The 20986-nt window shown below is 41.0% G+C and overlaps 1 protein-coding gene across 2 annotated transcripts in view; it reads left to right on the forward strand.

Moving 5' to 3' along the window:
• LOC120741650 (adhesion G protein-coupled receptor A3) overlaps positions 1–20986 on the forward strand; it is a 174752-nt gene that overhangs the window by 96934 nt on the left and 56832 nt on the right. The window lies entirely within an intron of this gene.

Raw genomic sequence — 20986 nt, forward strand, 5'->3', positions numbered from 1 at the left:
ATGGTTGGTGATATTAAAGTCCTGTTTGTGGCACATTAGTATATGTGAGGGGACAAACTCCTCAAGATGGGTGGTGACCATGGTGGCCATTTAGAATTCGGCCATCTTGGATACAACTTTTGTTTTTTCAATAGGAAGAGGACCATGTGACACATCAAACTTATAGGTAATGTCACAAGAAAAACAATGGTGTGCTTGGTTTCAACATAACTTTATTCTTTCATGAGTTATTTACAAGTTTCTCTTTGTTCACAGCCATTGACATGTCGAAGAGGTTAACACGTGAGGAGCGGATCAAAATTGTGTTGATATCTGGTGAACGCAGTAACCGGGTCATTGCAGCAGATTTCAATGCAAGACACCCTACGAGACCACCCATCTCCCATGCTACAGTTAGCAAACTGCTTGCCTAAGTTTCGTTGAAAACTGGTTTCATTGTTGGATTTGCCCAAACTGTGGATGCAAGAAAGTAACAGCGTAGCGCTGCGCCGCATGTCACTGGAGAGTGCATTAGTCGATCTCCCTTCGGCGGATATAGCAACGCACAAAGGCACCATTACAAACTCCAGCTAATGAGCATCTCCAAGAGGATGACACATATCAGCGCACTAGAATTTGCAGAATGTGCAAAACAACACATTGGAACAGGACCCTCAGTTCACGCAGAAGATTTTGTTCAGTGATGAGGCAAACTTTTATGTGAATGGTGAATTAACAAACAAATTATTGTCGACACAACCACATTGATGGATCCCTCCAAGACTTTGGACAACGAAAGTGATTGGTTGGTCTGAATATGGGTACGTAGTTGGTCCACTTCTGGAACCCAAGGCCACTGGATATGTAGAAATGCTACATGATGATGTGATTTCCCTCTTACACTGAAGCTGGCATTTCCTGAGTTTGTGGACCCATATGGGAGCACCAACAGAAGTTTGTCCATTCTGTCCATCAATGGAACCCTCTAACCGGCATCTTGAGGTGTGAAGATACGAGATGTGCAGCACCTGAAACTACGGATACTGGATGCCTGTGCTGGCATTTCTCCTGCGGTGTTGCTATCAGTGTGTGAAGAGTAGGAGAAGAGGGTTGCATTGACAATCCAACACAATGGGCAACACATTGAACACATTTTATAAGTGGTCAGAAACTTGTAAATAACTCATGAAAGAATAAAGTTACGTTGAAACCAAGCACACAGTTGTTTTTCTTGTGACATTACCAATAAGTTTGATGTGTCACATGGCCCTCTTCCTATTGAAAAAACAAAAGTTGTATCCAAGATGGCCGACTTCTAAATGGCCACCATGGTCACCACCCATCTTGAGGAGTTTGCCCCCTCACATATACTAATGTGCCACAAACAGGACTTTAATATCACCAACCATTCCCATGTTATTACGGTGTATCCATATAAATAGCCCACCCTGTACTTATACTAATCTTCACACTTTGGCATCTTTTTGTCATATATTTCAGTAAACATTTGTTAATTCCTCATGAGCTGGCTCCTTTTCTTGTTGTCGTCTCTAGAGCTTTAATTTTCCTTTGACTATGCAGCAGATATCAGTGGAGATGGAAGAAGGTGAGTGTCAGCCAATGGTGTGAGCTTTACCTACTGGAGTACGTCTTTTGGGTGTTGTGTATGTTAGTGTGGAGGCACAGCGGAGTATCTCTTTCCGTCTTCACTCACATTGTTCAGCAGCATTTCTTTGGTTTGGGGGATGGTTGTCAATATTCTGGTCACCTTTACGAGACCAGCAGCTGTAACCACGCTTAATTAAACTTCAGCATAACTGGAGGGTTGAAACAATGCTTTGACTTTGTATTGTGTGGAATACGATGGGTGGCGCGGGTTTATCTTTTTCTCCGGCCATTCCTTATCTGGAAACAGAGCGGGTGTCGGTCATGGCTCACTACTCAAACACAGCACACTGGCAAATCTCATTAGCTGTCAACATTTCAACACTACCAAATAATCTAAGTAAACTAATACTGTGAATATGTACCGGACATCAGTGAATTATTATTTTAGAGGCTACCCAGCTAGATTAGAGGGTCAGTTATTCTGTGATTTATACATTTAAGCAGTTAAAACGTTCAGTAAACTATCTCTTACTCTTTTCATTATCATGCGCATCCAACGTTCATATGGTCGACACGTTTGCCAACCTACCTCAAAAATGTCGCTGACAAACTGGCAATGTTTCATCACTGCCACTGACTTTTATCTTACTGTCCCAGTCACACAGGATAAGGGACTGATGGGTGACCCCTGGAAACCATGGTTGTTGGGGTAGAAAGTGTATTTGTTGACAGGTTGGTGAGTGATTACTGGAAGTTGCTACCAGTTGATAGGTGAAGTTGGTTGCTATGAGAAACAGTAAAAGTTGCAGCTTTTGCAATGTTTAACAATCAGTAAGGCACAATCTTTACTAGGATGTTTATTATTTCCTGTTTGCGTTGCACTCTTCACACCTTCACTACCTCTCGGCCAGCAGCTGGTGACCATTTGCAGAGATGTCTGCATCTTCCCCGCAAACTATAGGCAACTGCAGCAATCCTTTAGTAATCAACGAATTCACAAGGACAGTGCAGCACACTCTTTGTGTCCAATTTCACCTACGTAGCAACAGTGAAAAACCTCAAGCAACTACTGTTGCTGTGTGTCTGAGGCCTAGGAGAAGAGACTCTTGATCCACACACAGATAGCAAATTATGGAAATTATGGGAGGTGGAATAACTATATAAATTCTAGAAACTCTGATGCACAGGCTTAAATCCGGAAAGAAATAATGCCATGCTCCACTGAGACTAGGATAGAGATAGAGATGCAAGGCTTTATGTAATGATTAAAAAAGTCCATAATGCAGTATTTTAATTCTCTACATGTTGTTTTGTGTCTTTATGGGGCAACAGACTATATGAAAATGACACAGCTATGTGACATGGAGAGCTCTTATTTCCTCATTCCTTAGGACATCTCCTGTCACATCCCATTATGATGCAGCAGCTTTGGGAATAGAAGAGGGCCTGACAGACTGAGATGAATTTAGATGTAGCGATCTTGTCTGGGATAAGCTTTAATAGATTACATTTTATGGTGATGTGGCCTGTCCCTTGTCGTGCAATGTGCACTTATCCTTTACACATGCATGGTCTCACATGCACAAACCCACAATCCCAAACAAACACGCACCTGCCCGCTCTCATCAAGACTCTATGTGTCCCTATCGCTCCCTCTCTGTCTATTATGCTGCTTCATCTCTGCACCGTTTGGCTCTCGCTCCCCACCTGTGTCTCCTCTCTGATGAGATTTAGAAGCTTCCTGAGTGACGTGTCCATTTGCCTTGACGTTAAGGAATCAGACGGGCTAACGCTAACGACACCCTAACTGCCTAGATTGAATATGCTGTTGTTCAGATTTGCCCTTGTCTCTTCACTCTATTTTTATCAGGACATCGCCCGGAGCGACTGGGTTGTTAGCAGCTAATGGTGGCAAAGCAACAAAAACCTGAAATTACATTTGGCACTGGGGATTTAATGGTTCAATAAAAATCAGTTTTTCCCACCACTGCCTACCTAGCCACCCACCCAGCCATCCCACCAACTACAATCTCTTTTTCACCACTCCAGTGGCCTCTGTCCACACCTCATGTGTGTAAAAGTGCACTCCAATAACACTCTAAATATGGACTCTTGATGTTATTTTTGGCAGTGCTGCTATCCGCACGCCATATGGGTTGTAGGTTAAGAGAAATGGCTTCAAATGATGTGACTTTAACTTGTTGGAGCATTGATTTTCAACTTAGGTCCCATCTATCTTTTACTGTGAACCTATTGATATTGGTGAGTCCCATGCCAAATCCCGATGTGACCCAACCCTCCCCATGCTGCAACCTTAATCAATATTACTCTGATGAATGATTTCATATTAAGTAAGTGACTTCACTTTCTCATTGTTTTACTGCACCTGAGTGACCTTGATAAAAAAGAAATGGTCAAATCCCCGCTTCATAGTGATTGGATATATGTCAGCGCACAGCATGAATATGAATCACATTTAAAGAAAAAAGCTGGGCAACAGATTTGGAAGACAAAGGTACTCAGACTGTATCTCAGTTGTATCACATGAGCACATTTTCAACTTATTGTTTAAGCATTCATTTTAAATCCTTTTTTGCCTCCTGGGCAAAAACCTAGTGCTTCCTGATCCAGCCAATCATAATTTATTCATTAAAAGCTGTTATCTGATTATCTCCGTTAATCGGCGTTGCGTTCTTGTAAACAGAGCGTGAGGACAAAGACGAGATCCACCTGAACTTGTTTCCAGCTCCTCAGGCCTGCGGCGTGGGAGAAGAGCCAGCAAGATTTGGGCTGTGAGTGAGTGCGGCCATCGATTAAGAATTCATAATGTGAGAAGTAGGGTGGATAGGGCCTGTGTAACAAGGGATGCTAAACAAAACAACCCAAGCCAGTGCCAAACATGGAGCCAAGGCTCTCCTTTAGCCCATGAATAATGTAGCAGAGGAAAACATTTAATTCTGCTGTCGCACCACAACAGTAAACACACGATTAACATAATAACTCACAAACTCCTATACAAACCCCAGAGTGGGAGGTGTGTCCTTAGTGGTAGTGATAACTCTGACACTGCTTTGCAAATGAACTGGTGAAAGCAAACTTTTATATATGATATGAAAAAGAGGTTTATGTCTTTTTCTCTTTGTTGGCCTTCCTTACAGACATTCAGTTTACTCTGCTTTGAAAAATCTGTCCTCCAAATAGTACCTTTGTTCTATTTTTATCCTAATGCCCTCATTTTTATTCAGTCCGGTCCTTCTCGTAGATTTCCTTATTCAGTACTTATTTGAATGGGATTTTCAAGGCAGCTCTTCTCACACTCCAACTGCGGGAGTTAGTTTGGTTATCATCACTAGGCGGTGGTGTGGCATCACTGAATTTCCCCATATTTATATGGGTCAATTAATGGGCAGACCCCATTTAATGAGCTTTAGCCCATTAAATGAGCTTTAGCCCATTAAATGGGGTCACATTTGGGGCAGGGCTGAATTCCCTGTGAGGGGTCCATATTTATGTGTTTAGATTTAGATTTTCTTATTGTGATATGAACTATGTGCAATGACGCAAATGAATCCGAACTTTCAAAATGAATTATAGTAGTTTTAAAAAACTATTCCTGGATCCTAAAACTGAGATGATGCTGCGTAAGGCGCTGTTTCCTTGTAACATGATGTTTCTTATTTCCTTTTATTTAAAATTTATATTTATATTTACGTTTGTGTGAATCTGAATTCGCCATCTGTCTGTCACTTTGCTGCTGGATTACATGAATTTCCCAACAAAGGACAATAAAGGATATTTCAATTCTATTCTATTGTATTCTACATTTTAAATTACCTACAAAAACACCTTATACAGCTTTTATTTTTAAAATCTGTAAGCTGTGAGTCCTGGTTGTTTTAGTGATGCTCACGGTCTCTGTTCAAAGATCTGGTACAGACCTGTTTCCTGATATAAAATGAGACTCTTCTTTGAATCTATTAATAAGCAAATGTTTTAATGTCAGGGGTGTTTACTGTCATACAAAACTGCAGGATTTTGCAGTACTCCATGTCTTATTCCTGTTGGACTTCTGTTCTACTTCTAATCTGACAAAATATGCCTGCAGACTTCAGGTGAGAACAAAGAAACCTTTTAGCTGCAGGCAATAAATTTCAGTCAATATCCAAAACACAATCTTGACAGGTGGGAAATTACAGCAAATACCCCGTGAGCAGCTGCTCTGAAAACAACTGACATATTTGTTTATAGTACAATCACATAATACACAACAACTTAACAAAAGCAACATCAATATCAACAAAACAAATTAAAAAGAAACAAAAGTAAATAAATAAAATAACAAAACAAACAAACAAAACCAAAAAAAAATCCTATGCTAAGCTAACACAGCTAATTTATTCCGTAGTGAGGCTAGCTCATTACACAGTTCTCTTTCTTTAGAACTAACTGAAGCTTCTTTTGTCATATAAGAAGTTTTCTTGATGTCTGTTTATCAGAAATATCATCACATATCATCACAGAGAGATACGCACAGTTTGCCTCCCTTCAGCACCCAGAGTCCTGTTTTTTTCCATGTATGCTTAATCTTTTTTTCTCATTTGCATTATAATTCTCTCTCTTTTATCGATTAAATGTTTATAAGCCACAACTTTACAGCAGTCTGACCCAGTGACAAGTCAGACTGACAAGACTCACCAGTAATGATTACAATCTTTGACAAAAAGTTTATTGTTAATTGAGACTTTGTGGCTTCCTGCTATTTGTTGAAGTCTTTCTTCTCAGTGTAATAACCTGCAGCATCAGACAGCAACACTGCGACTCAGCTGCTCCTGGTGCTCCTGGCTCCTTTATTTCATTACTCACTGATTGTTTGAATGTCTCTTAGGGTGTAGGAAGTGGCTTCTGTAATCTTTATAGTTAGGTAGTAGATGATATTGCGAAGGTACCATGGCTCATTCTGTGAATTTCATATGTACGCAACATGAAGTGGCAGGAAAACGTAAAAGGTAAAATTGATCTATGTCTAAATGAGAAAATACTACCATTTTGACATATGAAGTTAGTAAGCTGTGTGTTCTTTGCAGCAAGTTAATGCTGTTCTGAAAAGGTGTTAGCAGAAGTGATAGGTAGGGAGGAAACATTTTCTAGGACTAGCCCATTAGCTTAAAGTACCATGAAGTGTTGAATGACTATTGCTGGAAAACGTCTAATTTTTTAAAAGCATTAAAAGCTGTGATTACTAAATCATTATATCACTGGAAAAATATTGCCTGATGTCAGGTGACTTTCTGAATCTGCTCAGGAGCCTCTGGCTTGTATGCACGGCGAATCATCTTACCTAGTTTTGCACTGACAAGAATCTCATTGATTGACAGCGCCTGTTTATGCTGAACTGTTTGGGGCATTTATCTGGATCCTGCAGCCCCAGGAGTGTACTTTGGCCTGGATTGGCAGCTTTGGAAGGAGCTTTAGTTGTAAATGAGAAGGCAGATGTGATACATTGTGGCCTTGAGCAAAGAGATGGATGGCAGTGTGTGTTAGGTTAAGTCTTGCAGATAGAAACCTAGGCTGGAGCCTCCCACGGGGAGCCAACAAAGGTCGATTGTGTTTGGGATGACATGACAAGTCAGTTGTGTGTAATCCTGTATACTCCTTTTTCTTTCCCCTGCCCTGGGACTGAGGACAGAGGACTACATGGAAGGTTAGTTTGTTGGTTGGCTGTGGAGCTGTGGAATAGCTGCAGTTATTGCTACATCATGTCAACAATACAATAATAATAAATCCTTTTGTGCATTATTTTTATGTTTTACAATAAAAATACAAATACTCGCCATCTGGTGTGCCAGTATAAACTATGTGGATTAAACACGTAAGGAAGAAACATTATTGCATTTGAAGAGTACTGCTTGCTCTTAGCATTAGCACTGCAACTTGAGCTGATAGCTGATAGAGTTGTCATTGTCTATCGCACAATCTCCAGACTGTTAGCTGAGCTGCTGTACGTGGGTTCCGATAAAAAAAAGAGAGCTCTGGATATCATACAAAACCAGACAGCCTTCAGCTAAAACTTCAGTATATCTCTTAAGACTGCATGCATGTCTATACATGTCATTTTTAAATGTAAATTTTAGTTATTTAAATAACTAAGAGTGTGCTACTGTACTTTATTTTTGGTATTTTACAGAGTAAAAAGTATTTTACACAGTAAAATACATGCAGATATTTAAGTCTTCTCTGAACTTCATATTGGTTCTGTGGTTAAATGGATTTTGAGATCTTAACCTCAAAATATTGGCCATGCGGAATTAGATTTGATCGCCCAGTGCTTCATGCATTGTGCGGATGAATGGCAGTTTAATGGAGTAAAAATGGGACAAACTGCAGGTGCCACAGCACCTGACGATATGCACACACGCATGACTGCACACTCCGCATGCACGAAAGCATATCGCACAGGTTGCCACACATTGCTTTCATTTCTCACATCACATGTTGCTGTCTGTCTTTTTTCTTCCCTGACTCTCGCTCTCACTACTTAATCTTGGATGTGAGGCGAGAGGGTACCTGAGGTGCTTTAGCTGAGTGAAAATTACATTTACACTGACATGGAAAGGCAGGTCCATCCCTGGAGTGGAACTAACGTCTGGCTGGTGCTAGCCACCGTCGAGCATCCATTCTTATACAAAGCCCCCTGGAGGCTGCAGGTTTGCAGCTCACTTTTTTCAGGAGCTTGGTGGAGGGAGGTGTCACAGTCACCGCCAACATCTCAGTCAGCTGTTTTTTTTTTTCATCATTTCACTAGCAGCCTTCCTATACTGAGTGGATGAGACAGAACCAGTGTACCATCTGCACATTTTGCTCCGTGTCTGATTTGCGTCTGATGAAACTAAACTGTCCCTTGACTCAGATTCTACTTCACATGCGTAAGGATTAAGAGTCTTTCTAGCTGTGCGCCTACATTGCATTGATTTGGATTATTACGTGTTAGGGAATAACAAAAACGACACACATGGTAAAATTAAAAAAATCCAAGAATAACTTGAAGAAAACAAACAGGGAGAACTTTCATTCATTCATTCATTTATTTGTTCATTTTCAGGCACAACAAATACCTATATTGAACATAAAATGCACAAAACAAAAAACAAAAATTGCCTGAAAAAGGAGTGGGACGAAGAAAACTTATTAAATCCCACCCTTATACTCACTCATCAACAAAAAAAACAATAAACTTCCCGCAGCTACGCCCATCATTGCATACAGACCCATCAACAGCCCCGGGCACATACAAGCATCTAAACGGCAGCTCGCAAACAACAATTAGAGCCTTCATAACTGAATACAGAATATATAAATTATAAATTGCATTACCACAGGTAACAGGCAGTAATAACTACAAGTAACAAACACACATACATATACATACATATATATCTACACACACATGTACATATATGTACATACTTTATTTTCAAAAAGCTGTAAACAATTTGGAAGTTATAGATTAATTTTGCAGAGAAGAGAAAAAAAGAATTAGATGACTGTTTCACTGAGTATCACCACCTTGAGAGAACATATTAGTAATATTTTTTTCAAGAAAAAAAAAAAACATTGAATTATTTGCTATTGTTTCTAAAAAAAAAGTGAAAAATGTGAAAGATAAAAGTGATGAACAGGTACTAATGGATTTTGTATGAAGCTTTGCAAACTAAAGTACCCAATTTGAATAATGCTTGACTTATTTGAAAAGCAACAAAAGAAATAAATAAATATAGTGATCTTGGAAACAATCTATATAAGTGTCCTGCATATTTTTTCAGTTGCTGCTGAAAAGTACGAATTGTTTTTTCCACTCTTCAAGGACATGAAAATGAGTTCTTAAAGTAATGCGACTTGAAGGGAGGAGCATTAAGCAGCAAGTCAAATTGCTTTTTAAATGAATTTCAGGGCAAAGAAAGGAGTAGATCTTTGCTTCCTCTTCATCACTGCCACAGTGGTCAATTCTCTCTGGGTAATGACACCTTGATGATAGTACTAACTTCTCCTGATGAGACCAATGGAGACAGGCTTCCTGAAAAGCGACCAATTAGCTCCAACCCCTGAGATCCATGTAGCTTAGATGCTGTGACATGGCGATGGTAGCTGGGGGCATGTGGCAAGCTCTTTAGTCTGACGGAGTTAAACATGGCCAGCGGTGGTGACCCTGAGGTTAAAGGATCACAGACAAATAGCTAGATAGTGTCTCTCTCATGACAAATGGAACAGCACCAATGAGCTTATTCGTCCCCCTCCTCTCCCTCCACCATTACCACAGCTGATCCTACTTCAGCCTGGCACTTGCAAAGTAGAGGCAAGAGTCGTGCCTCTTCACAGAAATGCCACACTGTACATCTATGCATACATTATGTTGTTTACTGTTGGTCCTGCAGGGTTCAAGGACCTCTCCCAATAAATTGCTCTCAAAAATATCCTTCTTGACTTTTGTAAGATAGAAGTTTCACTTGTCGTGAATGTCAGAATTTGATATCACTGTATGCATACACACGGGTGGGTGCATACACACAGCTAACTTTAGCTATGACAGAGTGTGGAGCTTTTAAAGAACTGCCACTTCCTCTGAGAAGAAGACCTGAGCTATAAATCATTTAGTGTGCTGTCCAATGTGGAACAGCTACAAAAATCAATCATACGCAATTGCTTCAAATCTCTGTCTTGGACTTTTTTAGAGGCTCTGCAGCTTGGACCAAGAGCTGCATTCTCAAACATATGTTAAAGAAGGCGATGAGACAAAGGTTAACCGGTTGTTAACACCATTACATTGCTTGTTTCCTAATCAGGGTGAAAACAAATATCTGTGATGAATGACTTCTCTTCCCCTCCCGTCCTCATTCCCTGTCTCTCGGTGGTCAATGTGTACACTAAGTGGGATGGCTAATAAGTCCCCATTGGGCTGCATGGCTGGCTCCCAGCTAATCACTTTTTTAAACAGAATCTTCAAAGTGTGCCCTCTTGTCTGATGTTAATCTGGGCCAAGTGGAGGCTCTGTAGATTGATGGATGTAGGCAGTGGCTAGATTGGCTCACGTAAGCTCTGCTCCATCCAAATCATCAGTCTGCCCATTTGAATAATGCGCTATGGGTGACAATGTAAAAGTTCTAACATTGACATTATTATGTGCAGCCATTAATTTTAGATAGTGATGGTGGACTTGGGTCAATGACAAGGAAAATGTTGCATTTATTTTTAAATGAAGGGTGCGCATGGAGAAAATGTGTCTCATTTATTTGTTAACGACTTACAAGACCAGACTATGGCACTGATCAGACTATGTGTTGAGTATATACTGAGACTCCCAACAGTCCACTAACAAGAGCAAAATAAATGACTCCTGGGTGGGTTTTCTACACTGTGCAGTATTTTGTTATATGATCTGTTAACCTTTAAAGTAGTAGAGAATACGCCGTTAAGATTGCCTGTGTTTATTCAGTATGCTTACATGTTATATGACATAACAACAATTGTAAAAAAAAAAAAAAATGGCTTATTGGGGGAAGTGGGAGAAATATGATGACACCTTGAACTGTGCTGGCTCAGAGACCAGGACTCAAATCAGGTATTGTGGGTAGAGTTTAAGATGTTTCTTGTTTAAGTTCAACCACTGGCCTTTTTTTCTCTCCCCCACTTATAATTTCCTGTTTGCAGTTTCATAAAGGCCTCAACCCCACCCAAAAAAATATCACATGAAGTTTTTAAACTGCACTGTGTAGGCAGAGACAATTCCCTGGATGATTGTTTCCAAGTTGCGTAGCACCACTTCCATGACAACATGGATCAGGGCGTATTTTGCTGCAGTTGTGCTAAAGAGGCAGCTTACTGACACCAGCTTATTAGCCTTGTTTAACACATTAAATGGCTGATGAATTGAGTGCAGATCCCCGGGGATTTCGTTTGCTCAAATTAAGCTCCAATCATCTTTCTTTTTCTCATCTTACTATGAGATGGCGCTGGAGAATTTGCTGTCGGTCTTTTCGCTGAAATGGTGGACCTGATTGAGAAACAGAAGCTTTCATCTCCGCTTCTTGAGACATATATGAGTCAATTTGCTTTGGTTCCACTGCATCATGTAGGAGTGTGGGGGGGATGGAACAGTGGATGGACTGTCATTGATTACAGCATGGGGAGGGGGGTCTGAACCCCCAAAGTGAGCTGACTATGGTAATGCTTAAAGAGATCGATTAAAGTGATGTGCATCTGAGGCACGAGTGCGCTTCAATAAATCCTCCTACCCTTGCTAAGAGTGTTGTGTTTTGGATTCTTCAGCGTGACTGAGACTGAGAGGCTTGTACAGCATAGCAAACAACATCTGTGAACAAAAATCAAAGTGTGCATAAAGACAAGCTACTGAAAATTGACTACTGCTTTGTATCATGTTAATTTAAAATATAAAGCAAAAATGAACTATTATATTTAAATTAAAACTAAATAATTCAAGTTTAGACTTTGTCTGTTTGTTGAACTGAGTTTATTTGTTTGTCTCTAAACCAAAAACCTACCAAAAAGCATGAATACAGAAACTGGGCAATGTCATAGCCTGACCAGGTGTTCTCTTTTATTTGGGACTGCATAGTTTTGTTTTGTAATTTGTCTCCAATCTCACTTATAGAGAAAATGTCCCACATTCTGATTGGCTCTATTTTAGAAACTTTTCAGAAGACAGAGACGCTGGTTAAGATTAGCCTTTTCAATAAAGCATATAGTTAGGGCTGGTGTTGTGATTTGGCACCATATGAATAAAACTGAATAGAAAATCAAATTGAATGGTTATCCATCTATGTGTTAGCCCCATACATGCCAACCCTCCCGATTTTGCCGGAAGAATCCCGAATTTCAGTGCCCCTCCCAAAAATCTCCTGGAGCCACCATTCTCCCGAATTTCTCCCAAATTCCACCCAGACAAAAAAATTGCTAAACCATCCTTAATTGGGCTGCCGTTTCCGGCCGGACAATAATAACCACGACACCTCGAAGTCAAGCGCGGGGATGCTACTGGCTACTGTCCCCCCCGCCAAAAAAACCAAAAAAAAAAAACCAGCCCAAAACCAGCCAGAATTAGGGAGACATTTTTGAATGTCTCCCTAATTCTGAGGTGTCAAGGTTGGCAACTCAGGGCGTACCCCGCCTCTCGCCCTATGACAGTCGATCCAGGCTCCATCCAGCCCCTTTATACCACCTCTCAGCATTAGTAATAGCCTGGATTATCTCACACTATCATTCTCTTTGCTCCACGTTCAGTTTGTTGGAAAAGATGTGCAGCTCACGAGCGTGTTTCACATCTTGGCTGACATATATCAGTTCCCATTCCAGACCTAATTTAAGACAAACAAGGTCAAGTCGACATTCTAAACAAGCCATTTTTAGTCTCTTTGTGCTGGTCTCCACAGCCCAAACACATTTCCCATCTGTTCACACAAAGCGGTTGCAGCTGTTGGATGGATTCCAAGTGTTTCTGTTGAGGGCTGATCTTGTGGTTATCTAGGTAGCAAGTGAAATCCACTAACCTACTGTTAGAAGCCTCTGCAGAGAAGCAAGCTTCAAACATTTCAAAGCCCTGTCTTTTCAAAGGCATCTGCCTTAAGTTGTTGACATTTTATTTCAAACTATTGTTTGAAGAGACTCACCCTTTACTGACTTTAAAATGCGGAGGCTAGATTTTTAATAAAGTCGGTGTGAGTAAGCACAGTGGGCAGAAGCCGAGCAGGTTTGGTGAATATGCCTACTTTTTTCTTCTTTTTTTGGCTTTTTTTTGATCTGTTGATTCTAAAGATATTTCTGTTACACTTCTCATCTGTATTTTCATGTTTGAGGCGTGAAGGTCTGCGCTTGCTTCGTGGCCGAACAATCACAGATCTTCGTGTAGTCTGTGAAAGTCTATCAGACACATGGAGACAAAAGGGACATAATAATAATGAATGTTTTTAAAAATCTGGCCAAGGGATTGAATTGGTGATTTTGACCAGTGAGTTCATCATCACCCTGGTGAGCCAAAAATGGCCATCAAAGCCATTACAGCTTTATTTGGTTCAGCTGAAGGATTAGTGGGAAGGGATTAATATGGTGCAAGAGGGCAAAAATATACAGCACTTTCCTTTCCCTCTTCCTCTGCTTTCATTTCCCTCCCAGATCTGTTAGATTTGCTGTGCTGATGCCCAGGAGCATTTTCCAGGAGAGGAGCTTAAATGCAAAATGAGAGAGTAGGTCATTAAAGACAATCGCATCTCAGGACAATTCCATTAGCTTTAAATACATTATGGCTAAATGAAACCTTTTGCATTTTTATATAATGCTGTGTTGATTAACGAAAATGGCTCAGTAAACCAACAGTTAATACCTTTTTTAACCACGCAGCGACACCTGATTGTTCATAAATGTTATTATGGCATAAATGCTTTCATGAGGATTTGCCATTATGCATCCTTCGTCTTTACGTATTGAGCATTGAGCGAGCAATTTTATATCGTGTGTATATTTATAATGTACAGTTCACTGCCTTTATGCTTTGCCATTCAGCTGGAAGCAGTCGGATGGTTGCAATATCTACCACAGTCGCGGGACCACAGGAGCCCCAAAATGCTTTTTGGTTGCACATGAATGGATCCACTTGATCTCCAAAGTGGTATTTTTTCTATACAGCACGAGTTGTGTTTGCTGTGTGCAGATGGTGTTGACCCCTCTAGAATCTCACAACAGCTGGTGTGTAGGTGGGATCCAGGGAACCATAAGGCCCTGCACGCAACATCAGTGTAAGAGAAGTCCTAAAAGAGGCCAGTGCTACAGTGCGAGTGTTAAATTATGATTAATGAGCTCGCAGACCACTCCGTGTTGCATCACGCTCACAAGAAAATGGAATATTTAGACTTTCCTTGGGTTGATCAAATTACATGTAAAAAATTAATTATGTCTGCTTTTTAAAAAAAGAAAATCTTTGAAATACGGTTCGTGTCTGCCGCCGCCGGTCAGAGGATGGTTAATCATGTCTGGAAGTCAGAAATCCCACTCTACCATGTTGTACTCGAGTTTTGCTGATGAATGACCCCGGTTCCCCACCGTCATACATATTCATGCATACCCATGTTGATGTAAAGGCACTTAGCACATGAAGCACTAGCTAGCCCTCCACTCTGTGGAGGAAACTTGTTAATTCACGCAGACTAATAAGCAGGTTTCCATGGTGACAAGATCAGAAATGGGAGGAGGCTCTGTGTGCCATCATATCTTACTGGATATTGCTATCAACTAATACAAACTGTAGATCATGTAAGGGGAACATGATACATATTTTAAACTCGTGTGCCTACATAGGGATGTGTGCTAGCGTTACAGTGTTTGGATTCATGGTAGCATGAACATCAGTTGTGAAGGTTACACTTTCATTTTTCGTTTCATTATTTCATTCTAATTGATTTGCAGAGTTCACCTCAGTCCCACGAACTGCAAACTGTTTGACGACGTGCATTTATGCGATCAATACTTGGCCCTGGCTTGCCAAAGCTGAGAGTGTTGCCACGTGTACAAAAAAAAAAAAAAAAATCATCAGATGGCAGGTGGAAAGTAATTGTATAATTCAATCTGTGAAGCGCACACACACCACTTCACATCCATTCCACCTGTGTGGCGGATCTTAAATTACAATCGAAAAAAGTCCCAAAGAGACTGCAATTGTTCTGCCCCCGTCTCTCCTCAAATGGAGATGTGCTTAATCATATTGTTCAAGTCAAATGCACCCTTTTCTGGGTAAATCTGCCTTTACAGCAGCAAGCTGCGACAATTGATATCACTGCAGCAATGTTGTTTCCAGGCTTCAGATGCAGCGTGCTTGAAATAAAGCTATCCGACAAGTGGAACAAAAGTGAGAAATCTATTAATGACTTCAAGCCTAAACATGACTTTAATTGTATAGCTGTCATGTCCTCTTTCACTGCTAGACTGCTGACCTGGAATAAGTGAAAGTAAATCTGGAAAAGAGTATAAAGTCAGAGGTTGTACATGTATTGAATTAAAGGGAACTCAGACATTTATCCACCGGGGCAGTCCGAACAGAGAGAGGACAGGACCCTTTGGCATAATCCAAAGTTATGAATCGGTTTCACATCTCAGGCAGTGCTAGCACACCCACTTTGTGTGATCGCCAGCTGTTATTGCTACGCCGAATGACCGACCATTAATCTTGTCTCTGTAACCAGCAGGTGAATCTAAGTCAAGAAGCGAGAGCATAAGATACAGAAAGTGGTGACAGTAAAGCATGAGCCAGATCAACTTCAAGAGGACTTTATGTATGTGTGTGGCAGCGCTGTGGTGGAGGTAGCGGTGGTCTTTGTTCTTACAGCTTTCACCAGTAACTAAAGCTGTGGCAGTGACATTATTATTATTGTCCTTTTACCCATTGGAAACATAAACAACAGCACAGATCAGTTACTTTCAGCAGTTTTCATCACTTTTTAAAAATGTCCTACTTCATGCTAATACTTAAACGTGAGCTAGCTAGTGTTAGCTACCTTTTAGCATTTGAATCTCCATGACACACAGGGACGTTGTAATAAACTGAGAGTCAAGGCTCCTTACTGCCTCAATTAAGCATCACTCGGTGCTAACTAAGCGTACTGACCTCCTTCAGATAATGTTTAGAAAAGTTCAAGCCTGCAGAGCATGTATCAAAATGATGATATGGTACTGCAATTCTACCACTTCTTGCCTTTCAAAAACAGTAAACTTCACACAGCGCAGCGATTTGCTCAGTGCTGATGTTTGCAAAGCCGAGCCCTTTCAGTTTGTCTGACAGCTTCACACATGCAAGCGTCTCCAAGGAAAAAGGTGGTGATTGTTTGGGACTGTTCAGAGAAGTCCTTCTCATTGCTAACGCTGGTTTCAATTTCACTAATTAGGCATTTTTCACAAAATCCAAAATTCTGATTTATGCAGTCCATTGCCTATCGCTTTTTTAAGGATATCATTTAAATGTATTGTGAGATAGTGAGACGGTGAGCATTGAACACAATGGCAAACTTGTCAGCAAGACACAGGCCGGTGCCAACCAAACTTGAGTTAAAGCAAATTCTAAATTTCAGCTTAATATTAAATTCAAGATTACTGTCAAGGCAAATAAGGAATTTATTATTTTAACAACCTGCTCCATAGAGGCAAAACTATATACTTTGGGTCTGAGCCTTCCAAAACTACAAGCCCTACAATAGCCGTTTTATAGACTCCTTAAAGATTTGGAGCGATAGTCATTCCAATTTTAGACGTTTAAAACTAATTGGAGAAAGCAACAGAGTTAAACTTATTATCTACAATACTAGAATGAAAATCCTTTGCAGTCTGTGACTGCCTGGAGTCACCCATGGGCATCACAAAATACTGCGTTGCCTCCCTTGAGATGCTCTGTCTGGCTTTTACCTTCAGCCACTGCTTGTGTTCGCATGTTTTTGCATTCAGTTGTGTCTTCAGTGAATAAAATGCATTCTCAGTTGAGGTCAGTTGAGGACTTGGCCATTTGAGAACATTCTCTTGGGTTGTTCTTTAAATGATGTTTTGAGTCATTATCTATCTGCACTTTGGAGTTCTGTTTCTTTACATTTTGCAGCGTTTGACTTTATACACTGTTTCCACATCATCGCTTCTTTTTGCAGAGCTGGGCAGGTTTTTCCAGTCCAAATCTGACCTTTCACTCTTTCAGCATTAATGTATAAATCCTCTTTAGAAACAGAAAAAAAGCAAATCTTGACTTTTCTTAACTCTTTTTTCTTCTTCTTTTTTTATTACTAAGAAAAGAATTCTTCAGTTATCCACTTTATTGTGTCTTGTGGTTTTTTAGGCCTTTGTTGTTTAATTTTAAAAGCAAACATTGTAGTTTTGGCGACTCCTAAAGGTTCTATCGTCTCGCTGTTAGGTTTCTCGTGCATCCACAACACTTCAGATCACATATCAAGGGTTCCTGTCAAATACTACCAATGCAAATTCAATACTTGGAATGAACTCCATACCTTTTATCGCCTTTAATTTTTCAAGAAACACTCAGGAAACAGCAGAACCTGGCTGTCAGCTCTCAAAAGTAAGAGCATATTTTTGTTGAAACCCTTAAAATTAAATTAAAGGTGAAAGTCTAGCTTCATTCCCATCCTGATTGCTTCATTTCAAATCTTTTGTGCTGAGCAGAGACAAAATTACACAAAGTGCCACCGTCCAAATATTTATGGGTAAGACTGTAGATGGGAGATGAGTCAGAGCAATGAATAATTCTTTTTTCTTAGTGTGCGCAAATTGCTTCTTATCATTGTGGTAGTGCATAAAAATGTTTTCTTTCAGAAGGCACACTGTAGTGAGTCACGGTTATCTTTGCTTTCACTAATAATGGGCACGTAGGCTACGCTGACGTGGCAATGACTGACTAATGCGACAAACTCTTACTGACCAGTGAAATTCAAATATTTGCATTAAAGCACTATGATGGAAATGTGAATTCCCCTTTTAAGGTTCTTTTATGGCTCTTTATCAGTCGCCTCGCAGCAAATTCACGAGTTTTATCCACCACATACTCATTAATTAATCTGTAATCCAAAACGGCCTTTCAGTCAGACAGTATTGTCCATCTGCTGCGGCCTCTTGAATGTTTTTGTTACGCCACTACACTGTGATGTGACAGTTTGAGTCAGAGCTGACTGAGGAGAGCGTGGCTGACAGCTGAAGCACAGCTCAGCCTCTCCAAAGACGCTGATTTCCTGCTTCATATCTGCTCAAATGCCCCCACCCAACCAACTAACCAACACAACACGACGACGCCACACAACGCATGTAGGGGGGGAAACAGATTCCTGTTGGCATGGCAACCGTGTGGGATTGTGTTTAATTTGTCTTGATAGGTAACGCTAACAACGCCACGGCGTAAAATTGCTCAAGAGCAAAACGCATTTGAATCTCGCGAGCAGCAGTCATTTGCTGTAGAGCCGTGTTTCCTTTTATTTGTATTTTCGGTGTCAGGAGATACAAGTGTGTTCAAATATTGAATAAGCTCTGGCAGCATCCTGTGTACAAGCTTTTTGTTTAAAGAGAAAAAGAAATGTTTCTGAGCAAACTGTGATTTATTTTCAGAATCACTCTAAAACATCAGGGGTAGAAACAATCCCCCTGAAGTCTCCTGATGTCTACCTATTTGTCATGGACACTGCGCCTTTGACCACGTCTGTGCTGACTGGACTGCCAATGATTATGAGAAAAAAAAAGAAACAGAAAAATTATGCAAGTCTCCCATCGTGCTTGTCAGCAGTTCTTCTTGGCTGAAGGCGAGCTCAGCAAGCTGCCCTTTGAGCTAAATCCATTCCATTCATACTTAATTTTCAAGTTTCCGCCTGCGCAAATAAATAACTGTATCGCTCCCACAGATATATCTACAAAGGCACAGAGCTGTGGCTCTTTCTAATTTTGGATCGCACACTAAAGTGGCTCTCCTAATTTTCCACCTCTTTTGTCTAAATAGCAATCGCTCCTGTAAAGTCAGGAATCTGTGTTTAAGCACGATGTTTATGCTGTGATTTGGTGGCCACCCCAGGTCAAACGCCGCTGTTGTGTTTTGCCCAGCAGGCTGTTTTGCAGCTTGGTGGTTCCATCAAGCAGGGCTGTGCATCAAGGAGCAGGCAGGAGGAGGCTGGAGGGAGGGAGGTGGACGAGCAAGGAACAGCTTAAAATAGGAGGTGACTGCTGACATTCACCTAACTGCCCTCTATAAGGAAAAGAATAAAAGAATAAGCAGGGGGAAGGCTAGAATGAGAGATGGAGGGGAGCGTGTGATTATGGTTACTAAGACTACAGCATGCTGCCCTGTTAAAAAAGGGAGGGGCTTGGAGGAAGGTCAGGCAGCTGAGGTACAACCAGCTAAATCAACTCTGAAGTGTGAGGTCCCTGGTGGCATTGGGGTTGAGGAAATGTAGCTGTTTAGGTTGCTCAGGAGGAACATAGATTGTTGCTGAGAATGGGACCTTACGCACGCCATGGCTTATGGCGCACACACACACCCCGGGCTGTAAATCACTTTGATACGCCACATAAAAAGGGATAAAAGATGTAGGAAGAGATGCAGAGACAAGTATACGAGATAAGGTTTCTTTTTTGAATTTGTGCGATTTGAAAACATTTCCCCTGGGGATGATGGGTCACTCGGAATCTGTGCTCGCTGCATTCGAATAGCACGCCAGGGCCCGTGTTTAACACCACCTAGATCGTCACCTAGGCTGAAATCCTCCCTGACTCCATCCCTGATGTCTGTATCCTGTGACGTCTTGGAAACAGACTGCCAAGCTTGAGCTGCTCACAGAAAGGAAATGATGCAACATAAATTTCAAGGCAAAGATCCTCTGTCTTTCTTCCTCTCCCTCCACACACACATGCACACACACCCTGCAGGGTGAAAATCAACACCTTTTCATGAGTGAGTCAATGCAGAAACAAATAGCTAACAAAGCTGATGCTGCCGTGGTGCGTCGGACGTAAAAAAGAACTGTGCTTAAGCACACAGCTGCTCTTTGGCACCCGTGTACATTTATTTTCTAGGATACAGAAGGAACCAGGACGATCAGGACAAAGCAGAATAAAAGGCTGGACAAACGCCACGGTTACTGTAATCAACATAATACTGGACAAGGAAGCTCTTGATTAACTCGATTAAGAAATTTGGCTATCTTCCTCCTCGGCATTGATTGGGCTGAACATCTGACTAAGCAGCTACCCATTAACTGTAAGGGCACTTTCCGTGCATCCACATTCATCTCTGGCAGGAAGCTTCCCTCCCCTTTAGGTTCAAAGTGCTGATCCTCTCACGCCAGGGAGGGTGAAGCGATTGAAAGCTGATTAAAAACAGACTGCATTCGGAAAGCAAGCCGTAAGCAAGATGCCGTCATTATGCCTATTATGAAGGGGTATCATCAGCAGCCTTGTCATTAGCATCATTCTCCATCAGGGTCATCTGATGAATCAATGTGCGGGGTCAGTCATTTTGCTTCTTCCGAGAAATCTGTTCATGGCACGCAAATTCTGTTAATAACCCAAGGTGCTGGCTTCATTTGAAAGAACATTTTCTGTTGTAATCACTTCTTCACAACAACAACAAAGATGTCAGCTTGTTTAATCGCTGCTTCACACTCTGATGAAGGTCCCTGACTAGAGAATTATCACTTTTCTGAATAAAATCACAGCTCAGATAATGTCAGCAGAAAGCCTTTTCTTTTTAAACACGCATTTGCTTAACTTTCCAAGCACGCCACACTTCCCTCCGCTGTATTTGTGCATGGCATGTGGAATTCATGAGCTGATGCAGATATATCAGTTGCGCAGAGTTAAGTGTGTGTGGCCA

Source organism: Simochromis diagramma, unplaced genomic scaffold (genome assembly GCF_900408965.1).
Source record: "Simochromis diagramma unplaced genomic scaffold, fSimDia1.1 OVJJ01000486.1, whole genome shotgun sequence".
Lineage (NCBI taxonomy): Eukaryota > Metazoa > Chordata > Actinopteri > Cichliformes > Cichlidae > Simochromis > Simochromis diagramma.